Below are 15,660 nucleotides of genomic sequence, written 5' to 3'. Positions count from 1 at the left end.
AGTGTATTAATTAAAGGAACACAGTTCACCAATGTTAGAAGAAAAAATAATGTTATAACCATCAACCTTTAAGAGGAAGGAGCAATAAAGGGGAAACTATAGGTAAAATAAATTGTCATCCAGCACAGAGGGACAACAGTAGCTACTGTCTGAAGTTGACGGTTAAAGAAATAGAGGAATTGTTATTTTATTTAGGAATATGGTGAGAACAATTAGAATCAGAATAGTCGACCAGTTATTGTTTGGGCAAGAAGATTGTAGGGAGGAGTAAGGGAAACAGTTTCAAATCCTTGACTCATTGGAATGACTTCATGTGTTATCACTTTTATGAATTACTTTGATGTAAAGTAATTACAGTCTGTTTTAAAAGCATCATAAATTGAAATAGCATGCAATAAGTCAATAAAAAGTAGCCTGACATATGAAAAAATTTGTTTAAAATCCTTAACACTTAGGAAAACCTCTAACAAAAGAAAAATAATAAAGGTATATTTAGGCATGTCTGAAAAATAATATGGATCACAAAATGAATATATGAAATCACTCAGGTTTACATTAATCAAGCATTATAAATTACAATAGAGTGCTTTTTCCCTAACATATTAAAAATGTTTAGGATGATTGGTATGGCACTTTGGAGCTGTGTGTTCCAGAAAAACATATTCTTAAATTTAATACTTTTGGGTGGGTGTGGATCATTGTAAATAAGATCTCTTCAAGATGTTGCTTCAGTTAAAGTGTGGCACAAAAGATTGGGCCTTAATCTGGATTACTGGAGTGCTTTATCAGCAGAGAGAAAGTCAGACAGGAAAAAGCCACAGAAGGAGCAGCCAGAAGCTGCAAGTCACTAGAAACCAAAAGAGAAAGGAGAAGCCAAGAGAGGCTGCCATGTGCATTGCCATGTGACAGAAACATCAAGGACCAAGGATCCCTGGCAACCAGCCCCAGTTTTTCAGGAGAAAGCATCACCTTGATAATACCTTGATATTGGACTTTCTCCTAGCCTCAAAACTCTATGCCAATAAATCCTCACTGTTTAAACCAACTCATGGCTAGGTGCCCACATTAGCAATGAGGAAATTAAAACAAATGGTTAAAAAACATTTTTTTCCAGACAATGAGGATAAAGGAATGCTTTCATTTTCAGTTGAGAATTTAAATGGATAAAGACCCTCTAGAAGTCAATATGAACTATAAAACCTTAACCTCATGCGTCCCATAGATACATCTGTTCCATTTCTCTGGGCTGTTTGCTGTGATAAAATTTTGCACTTGACAAGGGTTTATCTACAAGAATGTTTTTGGCTTCTAAAATAGGTATGGCAACTGTGTAAATATTCAAAAGTATGAGATTTAACACATAAACTACAGCTCATCCACACAGTGGAAAGTAGCCATCAAACAGCAGATTGTAGGAAACATTTAATTACACAGAACATGTTAATAGTTTCTTAAATGAAAAAGCAGACTATAAAACAAGATGCCCCTTGTCATCTCCAAATTTCTTTTCATTTCTTGTTTTTTACAATACAGATAGAGTAAATTAAAAAGTAGATATAGTAAAATGGCTGTATCAGGACATTGGAAATGTGTTTATTTTCTTCACTTTAGATAATTATGTGTTGCAATTATCTGAAGTGAACAAAGAACAGATACACCCCACCCAAAACTGAGAAAGACTAAATGAAATTGCCTAAAGAAATCACTTCAAGAAACTCTTTAAGCTCAGGAAGGAGGGGGCAAAAAACTCATAAAGAAATTTTGGTATTATTGACTGTTTCCTTGGTAGCAAAATGAGAACACTTTTACCTTTCTCAGAAAATAGAGAAATTAATATACTCATACCTGTGGGAAAATGTATACTAATCACAGACCACTTATTAGATTTTTCTTTAATAAATTACTTGGGAAAATATGAGACTTAATGATAAGTACTTTAATTCTTTCTTTTCTATAAAAAATGCAATCACTGCTGTGTATTGAATTCAAATTTCTGGAGATGAGTAAATATAGAACAAACCAGTAGGTGATGGGAAATGGAACATATGATTTGCTTTTTTAGGGAGAAAGTATATGTCTTTAGTTGTTGTTTCCTTTCCTTTGATTTAAATCTATGCTAAGAATAAAATAGGTATTTATCTGCATGCTTACCAGTTTTAGAAACAGAACTGTCTCCAAGAGCTGAGATGCATTCAAGCTCGATAGGCCACCTGCCATCCACAAACATCACCTCCATACCACAGAGATAATGATGAAATGATACTCATTTTTATTTTGCTTCCAACATCCATCCCACAGTCCAGTATGAAAAGAAATTACCCTCCTAACACCATATGCAAAGGACCTTCCTTTCAACTATGAGGTCTGGGTTCTGGATCTTTTTGAAGTGAGTGACTGTACCACACTTCTTCCCCTCTTGTTTTCCTCAGTCTAGTTCCCTCTGGTCTTCCAGATTTTTCTGTATTCTCTTCCCCATTAATTATTGGGGCTTCTTTTTTACTTGAAAGTTGCCAAAGGATCCACCCTCTTCCAAGCTGGAATTCCATGATTAATAAAGTATTATTTGAATTCTAAAATCTCCGCTGGATACTCTCTGCACTTCTGTACTTAACTAAACCTTGGCTTTATTCTAAGGATACAGATAACTCCATCAGAAGCTGAATGCTGAAAAAAAAAGTTACACAAATGGGAAGATTGGCATCACTGCTTATACAAAATATCACAATTTCTAATATGCTACATATTCAAACTAATACTCTAACAATCTTTCCATGCTTGTCTAATTTTCCAGCCCCATTTCCCACCCCACCCCATGCAACACATACCTCAAAACTCCTTCAGTCTTCTCAAATCTCTAGCATTTTCTTTTTTTTTCCTTTTCCTTCTTCCTTCCTTCTTTCTAGTATTCATCATCCCAAACTCTGATTTCTAATATTAGTCCCAGCAGGTGATTTTGTTTCTACAAAAATCAATAATAATAACGGTAGATGATATATCAATAAGCTTTCTCAACTTCTCTTTCTTTAAAAGAAAGCAGGTTTCTTGCTTCCTATCTAAAGGCAATCTTTCCCCATTTTCTCCTTTACCTCCATCTCCTTTCTCAAGATTTTCATATATTCAGTTCAACATTAATATCTACCATTTATTAATTAATTCAATAATTTATTTGTTGAATATTAATGGACAACTGTTATGTACCAGACTCTATTCCTCAATCATTTCCTTTGGCATTTAAACCCATAGGAAATTCTCCCATGAAATAAATACCCTCCCTTAAACTCATCACATATCAAAGCACTATCTCTTTCCTGCTCTCACAATCACACCTCTGAAGAATTGCCCCTTTTGTTGAGGATAGTTCTTCCCTACTTCTGCATCTTCAGCCAGGAGGTGGGGGTATATGTGTTGTTACTTCCTCACTAGGAGGAAGAAATACAAATGCTAAAAGGCACATGAAAAGTTACTCAACATCATCAGCTATTAACTGGTATAGTATATCAAAATCACAGTGAGATATCATCTGATACCCATTAGAATGGACATTAAATAAAATCAAACAGAAAATGACAAGTGCTGGAGAGGATGTGGATAAAGAGGCACACTTATCCATTGTTGGTGGGAATATAAAATGATGCAACTGCTCTGGAAGGCAGTTTGGTGGTTCCTCAGGAAGCTAAGTATAGAATTGCTGTGTTATCCAGCCATCCCTTTACTAGGTATATAGTTAAAGGAACTGAAGGCAAGAATACAAATGGACATTCGCACACCAATGTTTATAGCAGCATTATTTATTTATGATTGTCAAGAAAGCCAGGAGAAAAAGCTAGCAGATGACGTCATGTCCGCCATGTGCCCTTCTAGCCGAGAAAGAAGTCCTGACTGTGTTCGCCATGTGCCTTCTCACTTGAGAGAGAAGCCCTGAACTTCATTGGCCTTTTTGAGACAAGATATCTTTCCCTGGATGGATGTCTTAGATTAGACATTTCTGTAGACTTATTTTAATTGGGACATTTTCTCAGCCTCAGAACTGTAAACTGGCAACTCATTAAATTCCCCCTTTTGAAAGCCATTCTGTTTCTGATATATTGCATTCTGGCAGCTAGCAAACTAGAGCAGATTTTGGTATCTGAGAGTGGAGTGCTGCTGCAGTTTGCAAATACCAGATATGTTGGAACAGTGTTTTGGATGGCTAAGGGGAAGATTCTGGAGGAAATGTGAAGAGAACGAAGGAGAAGTCCTGGAGTGCTTGAAGAGGCTGTTGGTGTAAACGGAACCACTGCCAATCTGGACAAAGGTGGACATAAAAGGGAGAGATTGGAGTTTGCAGAGTAAGAACCATGGAAGCTCAGGCCTGAAGCCAAGAAACCTCAGCCTGGAGAGTGGACCCACCCATATACATGGAGAGGGTGAGGAAGAGTCTCCCACCTTGTTGCAGTGGAAGAGTCGTGCAGCCTCAGGCCTTGAAGAAGGTAGAACACATTCCTTGGGGGACTGGGGAGAGCCTGGCTGCCGCCACATGGTGGGGTTCAGCATGTGCCCTGGAAATGGCAGAGAGCCCAGGGGTGGCCCTGATGCCTGGAGAGAGTGGAGCCGAGAAAAAGGTGGTCTCCTCGATGTTCCCTGAGGTTGATTTGGAAAGAGGCGGGCCACTGCATAGGCCCTCAGAAAGGGTGGGATTGCCAGTTTCTAAAGCCGAAGGATAAATGACTTTCAGATTTTGAAATCCGATGGTGTTTGCTGTGCAGGTTTTCCTTCCAGTTTCTCTGATCCTGACTGTCCTCCTTTGCATATTAGCATCAGATAACATGTTTTATGATTCCCAGATCCGCAGCCAGAAGATAATTATTTGCACCTGTTTAAGGTGATGCTTGTTATTGCCAAGTTGAGGAGGGGTGGACATGTGGTAGTTAGATTCAGTTGTCAAATTGGCCAGGTGAAAGTCACCTAGTTTTGTTGCTGTGGACCTGAGCCAATAGTATGTGAATTTCATCTGTTACTGATTACGCCTGCAGTTGGCTGGGAGGTGTGCCTGCTGCAATGAATGACATTTGACTTAATTGGCTGCTGCTTAAATGAGAGAGCGCAGTGTAGCACAGCCAAAGCACCTCAGCATACCTTATCTCGGCACTCAAAGCTCAGCCTAGGCCTTTGGAGATGCAGAAAGAAATCACCCTGGGGAAAGTTGTTGGAACTCAGAGGCCTGGCAAGAAGGCCAACAGAGACCATTCTGTGCCTTCCCATGTAATAAAGAACCTCAGTGGAAAGTTAGCTGCCTTTCCTCTGAAGAACTAACAAAATAAATCCCCCTTTTTAAAAAGCCAACCCATTTCTGTTGTGTTACATTCTTGCAGCTAGCAAACTAGAACAGGCGGCATGAGACCAACACTGACAGTCATGTAGAAACCTCAGCTTGGAGAACCCTTCTGGGTACTGGTTTCTGGGGTATGGAATGATTTGACTAAATCCAAGAGTCTTTCTTACACAGGAGGTCTTTAATTCAAATTTTGCTGGCTTGTATCAACATGCAAATTATTTCCATTTTATTTCCTCTTCCTGCTCTGATCTGTATCAAGGTATTACTTACTGAAATGTTTGTATCCTTTATACAGACATCTTTATTTCCCATCTATTTATTCTCATTTAGTTGTATTAAAATTTTTGAGAAAAAAAGTCCAACTAACTTTTTTCCATTTTAGGTCATCTAAATCTCACCCAGACCTGTGGTCCATATAAGTGACAGTTCAATGAATGAGAGAACGGTAGAATTTCTTCTAAAAGTTATATTTATGATATAAAAGAATGAATCTTGGTATCCTTAAGTATATAAACTCTTCTAGGACTGTACTTACCAAACCTGAGATTTCTTACCAAGGTTGTATATCTCATATACCAAATGGCTTATTTATGCATTATGAAAAACAAGTGAAAAAAGTAGAATCATTTAAAATTTTAAAGAACCAGAAGTACCATAAAATATCAGTAAAGTTAAATTCACTTAAAAGTTTTTTGTTTATAATTGGCTTGTTCTAAATAGTTTACCAGATTTTTCTGATAATCCTGGCTAAAAGTATTTGATGGTTTTGAATTATTTTCAACACACTTGATCAGTTTTTATGTTGATTATTACATGTTACCTTGTGTTAGCATCTTGTCTAGATCTCATCTCCTCTAAGTGTTTCTTCATAAATTAACAATGTAGGTTGTTAAAGTGTACTATTTAATGTAGCATTTTGAACCATCTTATGTCAATTATATGTAAGTTTTAAATTCTGAAACTAGTTTCATACAGTCAGCATCTCAATTAACTTGAAAAGAATAGAGTTTCCTTTCCCATAAATCTAGTTGCTAATCAAAGCCAGCCTGTGAGGTAGATCTGTGTAATAGTAGTCTTCCTTCTGCCATATAGTTTTCTGTGATACCTAAGTGAGTGCTGGGCAATGTCTGTGCTCCCAGGGCCTGGCCACCTGGACATCTGGGCTTGGGATTGGGGTTTGCCCAAGTCTTCCCGCCTTCCATCTGTGGAGGCACACAGTGTCTGTCACACTGCCCTCTTGTTGGAAATTATGATGAACCTGTTTACATAAAGGTTTGCATTTAGAAAATTATCTCTTCTTCCTATTTCTAGTTCATTCATTCATTGACTCAGCAATTATTCAACAACTGTTGGTACTCACCCTGTAACTTTCTTTATTTTGGCTTTACATTTTCTGTATTATCTTTTTTTTTTAATTGAGGAATCTTCAGACACATGCAGTCCATACATAGTGTACCATGAATGACTCACATTATCATCACGTTGGTGATCGCTGTAATCATTTCTAGAACATTTGCATCACTCCAGAAAAAGAAAAAAGAAAAAGCCCATACATTCCATACCCCTTATACCTCCCTCTCATTGACCACAAGTAAGTCAATCTACCCAATTTTTTCCTTTTATTCCCCCCATTATTTATTTATTTTAACGTTACTTTTTCACTCATCTGTCCATACCCTGGATAAAAGGAGCAATGAGACACAAGGTTTTCATAGTCAAGCAGTCATATTGTAAAAGGTGTTTGGTTATATAATCATCTTCAAGAATCAGTGCTTCCAGAACACAGCTCAACGTTTCAGGTACTTCCCTCCAGCCATTCCAATACACCATAAACTAAAAAGGGATATCTACATAATGCATAAGAATAACCTCCAGGATAACCTCTCTACTGTTTGAAATCTCTTAGCCACTAAAACTTCGTTTTGTCTTATTTTCCTTTTGGTCAGGAAGGCTTTGTTAATCCCATGATGCCACTACCCTGTTAACACTTTTCAAGGTGCTAATCGTCTTCCTACGTATCTCCTTTCTATCACTTTCATGGCTGTTTTGACATTCTCTTGGGGATGGAGGGCAAGTTGGATGAAAAGTTCATGAAAGTGTTTTATTCATGTCCTAAACATATATTTGTGTTTTTTTTTTTTTTTTTTTTTTTTTTTTTTTTAAAGGAAAGACAGAGAGAAGGAAGGAAGGATAGAAGGAAGGAAGGAAGGAAGAAGGGAAACATCTTTATAAACATTTTCTTGTTTTATTGTATTCTGTTTCTCCGTTTTTGGTACATGGGCTGGGGCCGGGAATCGAACCGAGGTCCTCCGGCATAGCAGGCAAGCACTTTGCCCGCTGAGCCACCGCGGCCCCATATATTTGTTTTTATTTGAATGTTAGGTGATGCCTGGAGGGTGATTCATTTGCAGTGGGCATATTTTAAGTTAAATCACATTAATGTAGTTCTCTTTGTCTTTTTTTTAATCCTATAAAATGAAAAAAAATAAAATAGAACTTAGACTTCGGAGTTCAAATACATGACTATAGTTTTCAGCCACAGGCAGTTTTAAACAAGGTTCAAGGAGTAGCTGGGAGCTCGCAGCTTCCCTCTCTAGGGGTTGGCCTGTGGCTTTAGCTACTCTGGCTGCATCCTCAGTACGCCTATGTTACGCCTTCCTTTCCCCACCATCCATGGTGGTTAGGGGCTCATTGATCAGTTAACTACCAGCCTCCTCTCTCCACTGGAGACTTGGAGCATGGGGTACCTAGTACAAGTTCTGCAGGGCCTGGCCAGTCCCTCAGGTTGCCACGAGCACTTGCCCTCTGGGGTCTCTGACTTTATCCCCCTAACTGCTGTGCACTCAGTGTCCTGCTTCTCTCTCATGGTTCTCACCTGTCCTGCAGGAGCTCCGCACCTGGGAGGAGGAGCTGACATGGGCTGCACTCCAGCAGAAGAACCTGGAAGAGCTGCTGCAGCACAAGGAACAGGAGATGGTGAGTGGGAAATTGACATCTGGAATGGGAGCTTAATATCATCCTCCATCAGCTGTGCCAGGAGAAGCCCCGACTGAAAAAAGCATGGGCAAGTTCAGGAAGAGCTGTCTGAAGCTCAAGGATAGCAACCACATCAGCCTTCCCTCTGGTCAGTGGCCAGGAGCCTGCTGGAAGTGAGAACAGAGAGCCTGGTTGTGGAGTGGGGCAAGGGCTTGGTGTGGGCAAGGATCACTACCTACTCTGTCCCAGTAGTAGGAACTGAGCTTTGGAAACACAAGACCTAGGGTTTCAAATGGACCTTTGTTGAAATCGGCCATTCTGTTCAGTAGAAAGACGCTGGCCTGCTGAAAGTTCACCCACTTTAGGGACATTAGTGACTGTGACTGAACACAGAGAGTGAACTGATAGGTGAGTGTGGTCCAGGCTGCTAGAAGCATGGCTGCTCACATAGGCAACTTTCCTTTTAGGCAGACTTGGAGAAGGAAGCATGTGATTGGGGTGGGGTGGGAGAGCAGTTTGTAAATTTCAAGGTATATATGTGTGAGACCGGAGAAATCTTGCCTTTGCAGAATAGCTCATGTCAAGTTTTATTTAAATGACTAGTTCTCTGAATGCACTTGAGTTTATGTTTAACTCACAGGACTTTGATTTACACATAAGCTTTACAAACACATTGCCTAAAAAATATACAGTTTTGACTTGTACAGACTTGAAAAAATGCAAAGAAATATGAAGCTATGAATTAGAATCTTTGTGGTGTATAATGCACCCATTGAGGAGGTGAGTGTTCAAGTGTATGTTTGTATAGATAAAAATGTTCACTTGTGTTCTGATACATAAGGCCCAAGGAAGCAAGCTTATTAGAAGTATAAGGAACTAAGGAAAAATAGCGTGATAGGAACAGCAGTGGTTGGCTTTCAATGGTAGCTTAAGTATAGACAAGGGAATTAATTCACTGAAATTTAGTAAATGCGTTCATGGGATGTGTTTACTGATCTCCTTGTTGCATATCTTTTTCTTTTCAGACAACCTTGAGTCTTCGAGCACGTCTTGAGCATCTACCGTGTGTTGAGCATATTGCCAGGTACTGGGAATACAACTTAGTGGGGAGACCCAGGTGTAGACAAACAGCTGTTGTTATTCCTCTTTGACAGATGAGGAAAGTGAATCTCAGAAATTCAGAGCTAAGCACAAACCCTGGTTTACCGTCCTTAAGTTCTACATTCTTTCTGCTGTTCCCAAACTGCCTTTGGAAGATATTAGAGTTTGAACTCATCCCTCATTTCCTTAGATTGTTCTCAACAAAGACTAGTTCTTAATACCCACCTCTGCCCCCTCTTAGTAAAAAGCATCAGTCCCCTCCTTTGTTCCCTGAGAAAAGGGGGCAAGTACTAATAGATCATATGAAATAGAGAATTTTATGTTAAATTTCCTAGAATAATATACAAGGTCTCATTGTCTAAAAAGCTGTTCTAGATTATAATCATATATAACCTGTAAGTCTGTATTATATAGACAGCTTTCTGAAGACTGTCTAATGAAAGGTCACTAAGAAAATGGATTTTCCTCCTTTCTGTATCTCCACCTTCCATGTCCCTTTGGGAAAAAGAGAGGATTCTGAAAGAGAAAATTTTCTAGGTGAACAATGAAGTTTTCAGGCCTGTCAGTTTTCTTACATGAATTTCATTATGGAAAAATTCAGATGCACGTGCTATCTGTCTGTCTTTCCTCAAGCAGATTTCCAGCAGACATTCACTGTGCAGGCATCTCTACCATGGACAAAAGAAAAGTCTGATCAGCAGCTGAGTCCCCGCAAGCCCCACCATCATTCCTCGCCTTCGTGCCATCCAGTGTGAGACTTTCCTAAATTACTTGGGTCAGAACACACCAGGTGTCTGCTCTGTCCAGCCACCAACGGGTCCAGGCTTACTCCATCCATAACTTCTGCCACCTGTCCTCGACAGCACGTATGTACATGTACATACATATGCATACACATAGCCTTTCCCTTTGTCTCTCTCCATTAACTTTACTATGGTCTCCTCTGCCTTTTATTCTTAGTCAAATATCAGCAAAGGGTTTTGGGGTATCAGTGGTAGCTCAACTGATTTACAAAGTGATTTGCAGTCTAGTGTCTTGTGTCGATACAGGTTGGTTCCCTGGCCTGGGCCCAGGCATACCCTCTGCATATTTGGGGCATAATTGTTTTTCTTTTGTTCATCCTTCCCAGGGAAGGGCTTTTGCAAAGTCTGAGTCCTGAAGAAACTTGCTAAATGCTTTTATGGTCAACTGGATCTGGACCAATTTTGCTTTTATTGCAGTGTGAAAAAATAAATCAATAAAATAAATTAAAAAATAACTTTCCTAATTTAAAGATAGATAGATTTCACCAAAACAAAGGGGAAGAAAATTAAATTAAAAAAAAACAGGGACAGGCCACGATGGCTCAACGGTAGAGTTCTTGCCTGCCATGCCAGAGACCCGGGTTCAGTCCTGTGCCTTCCGTGAAAAAACAACTAAACTAAAAAACAGGATTATGACTTTTATTGAAAGATCAAATCAAATCACTAGGGTCTTTTACATGTGTCCACAGTTCGCTGGAACTGATGGGCACTTTCATATGCTCTAAATTTTGCCTCAGTCCCCTCAACTTTGTGTTTGATGGTAACTGGCTCTCTTCACCCAGTTTAGATAGAAACCTGGTCCCAAGGGTTGATTGTTGCTCTAAGGTACCCATGTCAGAGAATGCTCCTTTCTCTTATATTTTGTACTTCTCTAGGCCTGTTCTTTTCCCATCACTGCCTACTCTTGATTTTCTTCTCTTTAAGCTTGAGCTCTCATTTTCTTTGTTTCCAGATCTTTCTTCTTTTGCACTTTTGCACTTTTCATCTTCCTTAACCCCTTCTCTTCTTTTCTCCCACCTCTCTTCTCATCACCGCCCCCCTTGCCTCCCCATCCCACCCAACAGAATTAGTTGCTTAAATCGGATCTGTTTGGAACTCTGATGTCTGGTTGGTCTGAGCTTCAGCTTTGCATTGGACTTAGGGGAATTTAGGAAATTTTTCTGTGTGCTTTGAGAAAGATAAATGATTGGTGGCCGAGACCTTCATTACTTTCCTGGCTCCTTGGGTACAGAGGTTTTTTTTATGATGCCAACTTTTCCCCTGCAGCTCCAAATGTGGGCGTTGATCTGGCAGAGTAGAGGTTAATCTGGGAAGGGCTCTGTGTGTCTTTTCCAGATCCCACTCATCCCTTGTAATTCACAGTGACACCAGGTGAAAGCAGCAAAACTGGTGGCACAGCTCAGTCGTTCCTAAGGAGGAGGTGAGGAGGAGGAGAAGAGGGCCCAGTGAACAAGTAACGGACATGGACAGAAGGAACTTGCCTCGAGAGATGAAGGGTAGGAGCCAGATAATGTGAAATTCTTTCTCACTGAAAAATGGATGCCTATTTTAAAATACCTTTTCCGTTTGGGTGTTTCGGTGGTTTCTGAGCAATCACCTGATCTTTACAACAGAATTTTCCAGTCTCTTTGTTCTCTGGAGTTTCCTAGGGCAGAGATCGGCAAACTTTTTCTCTGATGGGCCAGATGGTGAATATATTTTAGGCTTTCCTGGCCGTAGGGTCTCTTTCACAACTAATCAGTTCTATTGTTCTAATGGAAAAGCAGCCATAGACCATGGACACTATGTAAATGAGTGAGCTTGTCCAGTAAAACTTCATTCATAGAAAAGGTGGTGGGCGGTTTGGGCCTCGGATTGTAGTTGCCAGTCCTATAGGTGTCCCACTGAAGTGGTGAGCAGCCAGGTATTAACCAGATATAAGTATTCTGGTGAGTATGCTACTTATACCTGGCTCTTCCTTCCTCTTTAAAGGTTTGTTCAAGAGAGGGATCATTAGCACGATTCCAGATAAGATTTGCAAGGTGGCTATAAATTCCAATAGGTTCAGTGGCACTGCTTCATTTAAAGGTATTTCCTGCTTTGGTATTAAATATAATTTTATTTTGCAGTAGAAAATATTAACTTTTGGCATTTTCTTCCCCCATATGTAAATTTGCCTTGTAAACTTTTGAAACATGTCAAAGTATATGATGTAACTTTCCTGATTCTCAATTTTATTGAATAAATGTCAAGTAAAGACCTCTTTAATGCCAGAGGTTTTTGAGACTTTAGGAAGATAATGTTTATATTTTAGTGTCTGTCAACAGAATAAAATATGTAATGACAAAGGTATCTTGAATTCAGTAATGTTAACTGAATCTGTATTTTGTGAATCTTAGCATCATAACCTTTTTAAAAAATAGTACATATTGAGGAGGAGTCAAGATGGCAGCTTGTGAGGTGTGGGATCTAGTTCGTCCTCCAGAACAGCTACTAATAACCAGATAGTACAGAATAGCTCCTGGGACCACATCAGTGACTGGACACACAGCGTACCCCAGCTGGACCAGCTGGACTGGCTGTGAGGCCCCCAGAATGACGATTCCCCAAGCCAAGGTAGTTGGCATCCTCCCCAACAGGCTGCTTCCCAGAGGGGAAAGGAAGGGGACTTTACCAGCAGCAGGGGCTGGCACAACTTAGCTTCAAGTGTGGAATTAATTCACAAATTCTGACTACTAAAAATAGGCCCCCAGCTCAGGTGAACTGGTCAGAGCAGAGCTGGCTCTTTTTGCCCTGGTGCTAATGGGACAGGGCTGACTGAGAAAGAAAAAAAAACAAAAAGAAACAGGTTTTTGTGGCTGTTTTTATGGAGGCTTGGCTGCCTTTGGATACAGTGGCAGGACTTCTGAGGCTGCAACTGTGCCAGGCATAGGCAGAAACAAGCTCTTTGAGAGCTTGTCTGGAGCCAGTGCCTTCCCCAATAGAGAGGTGAGGCCCAAACTCAGGTGAAATCCTCCTCAAGAATTCAGACACCAGGGCTTGGTAATTTGAACCCATTAAAACCAGCCTACAACCCTCCTCTGTCACCACCCATCCCCAGCAGGGAGAGTCTACCAAAGTTAATGGTACCACGTGATCTGATGCTGGTGTGGCCTGTAGGCAGACAAGCACCACATAGTGGGCAGGACAGGAAAAACAGTGTCCAGAGACTTCACAAGAAAGTCTTTCAACCTGCTGGGTCTCGCCCTCAGGGAAAACCAATGCAGGTGACTCTTTCCTCCTAACAGGAGGCCAGTTTGGTCTGGAAAATCCAGCTGGGGTCTATAATACCTAAGTAGACTGTCCTAATGGGGGGGGGGAATGGCACCATACAGTCAGGCAAGAAACAGAAAACGAACTGAAAATTTCTCCTCTTTTAAACAAAACCTAAGCTTGAGGTCCAGGAAAAGGTGAACTGAAGGTTAAAGAAGAGGTAGACAGCAAATTCATCCAGCAGGAAGACCGTAGTTAAAAAAGTGAAAACAATCTCCAGAATAAACTGAGTAAGGTAATTAATGCTTAGACCAGCAAAAAATAACAAATCACACTAGGAATATTGAAGATATGGCCCAGTCAGAGGAACAAACCAACAATTCAAATGAGATACAGGAGTTGAAATGATTAATTCAGAACATACGAACAGACAATGAAAACCTCAACAAAACCAAATCAATGAATTGATGGAGGATTAAAGAAGCAAGGAATGAACAAAAATAAGAAATCAAAAGTCTGAAAAACATATCACAGAACTTATTGGAATGAAAGGCACAGTAGAAGAGATGAAAAAAACAATGAAACCTACATGGTAGATTCGAGAGGCAGAACATAGGATTAGTGAACTGGAAGGCGGAACATCTGAAATCCAACAAGAAAAAAAATATATAGGGAAAAAAGGCAAATTTTTCCCAGAGACTCAGGAATTGAATGACAATATGAAGCACATGAATATACGTGTTGTGGGTGTCCCAGAAGGAGAAGAGAAAGGAAAAGAAGGAGAAAAACTAATGGAGGAAATTATCACTGAAAATTTCCCAACTCTTATGAAAGACTTAAAATTATAGATCCAAGATGTGCAGGTAGCCGAAAGAGAATAGATCCAACTAGAGTACTCCAAGACATTTACTAATCAGAATCTAGAGGTCAAAGAGAAAGAGGGAATCTTGAAAGCAGCAAGAGAAAAGCAGTCCATCACATACAAGGGAAGCCCAATAAGACTATGCATAGATTTCTCAGCAGAAACCAGGAGGCGAGAAGACCTTGTTCACTGCCCTCCCTCATGGCCCCAGGACTGTGAGTGTGAAAGTGTGAATGTGACTCCTGCTGCTGGAGCTCTGGTGCCACATGGAGCCTAGACATGCACCGTGAGGCCCTGGCATGTTCCCCATCTTGGGCTGTGAGGTGACCAGGGTCCCTGTGCCGAGAAATGCCCCGGCTGCACCCCTGGCAGGGTCCTCCATCTGGGGGGCTGTGGGTGACTGGGGGACTCTGTGCCCAGCACCAAACTACACAGGCTTGCCGGCTCCTGTCCCAGCTGTCAGCATCCTTCACTCATCCCTTCTCTGCCTTATGGTTGTCAGGGTGTGAAAGTGTCGGTGCCAGCACCCTTGTGCCCACAGGACAGTGGGTGCCTGGTGGGTTTGCATTAGGGAGTCACCCTTTCTCTTCCAGAGAGCTCCTGTCCAGTGACGTGATGACAGAGTTCAGCATGGCTTGCGTCTACCTGCATGAGACTACGAGTCCCAGGAGCGTTCACAGTAAGCCCTCGTCAGCCTGGACCCCAGGTGCGGCCGTGGGTTGCTGGAAGTGTGTGCTTCCCTGGTGAAGTCCATCGCTTTGGTCTGAAAGGTCTCTGTCCCTCACAGAATGCAGTGGCGCTTTAGTGAAGACCCAGCCACATCTCTGCAGCCCTTAAATGGTGGGGTGGAGCCTGCAGTGGGAGGAGCTGATGTGTAGAAGGAGCCTGTCATATGGGGTGGAGCCTGCTGTGTGGGTGGAGCCTGTCATATGGGGTGGAGCTGCTGTGTAGAAGGAGCCTGTCATATGGGGTGGAGCCTGCAGTGTGGGTAGAGTCTGTCATATCGGGTGGAGCCTGCTGTGTAGAAGGAGCCTGTCATATGGGGTGGAGCCTGCTGTGTGGGTAGAGTCTGTCATATGGGGTGGAGCCTGCTGTGTAGGCAGAGCCCCCATGTGGGGGTGGAAGGTGGAAAGCCCAGAGGGACAGAGTGCTGCACGCAGGTGGCTCTGGGACTTCAGAGGAGTGTGCACCTTCTGCAAGACTGTGTGTGGCCACTTGCAATGGGTAGAGTCTGGTGGGGCCCAGCTACGACGGCCAGACCTCTGCTCAGGATAGATGGAGGCACTTCTGAGCAGAAACTGCTCAAGCAGGTTTTGGAAGCTGGTTGCTGGGTGGGAGCCTGATCGTCTCATCACCCCGCCTGTAGGGAATCC

General features: G+C 41.4%; 1 protein-coding gene and 1 long non-coding RNA gene across 2 annotated transcripts in view; both read left to right on the top strand.

Annotated features, from left to right (window-relative positions):
• LOC143664751 (uncharacterized) overlaps positions 1-8,291 on the top strand; it is an 83,883-nt gene extending 75,592 nt beyond the window's left edge. Inside the window, exon 10 of the mRNA XM_077138150.1 lies at positions 8,201-8,291. The gene's annotated coding sequence lies outside the window, so the exon portion shown is untranslated. The remainder of the gene's footprint in view (positions 1-8,200) is intronic.
• Positions 8,292-8,326: 35 nt separating this feature from the next.
• On the top strand, positions 8,327-10,062 carry LOC143664812 (uncharacterized). Its single transcript, XR_013166592.1, has 3 exons — positions 8,327-8,438; positions 9,316-9,374; positions 10,028-10,062. It is a non-coding gene; the product is annotated as an uncharacterized LOC143664812 (long non-coding RNA).
• Positions 10,063-15,660: the final 5,598 nt, after the last annotated feature.

Source organism: Tamandua tetradactyla, chromosome 20, assembly GCF_023851605.1.
Source record: "Tamandua tetradactyla isolate mTamTet1 chromosome 20, mTamTet1.pri, whole genome shotgun sequence".
Lineage (NCBI taxonomy): Eukaryota > Metazoa > Chordata > Mammalia > Pilosa > Myrmecophagidae > Tamandua > Tamandua tetradactyla.
The sequence above is the reverse complement of the archived record's forward strand: the minus strand, read 5'-3'. Positions and strand labels throughout refer to the sequence as shown.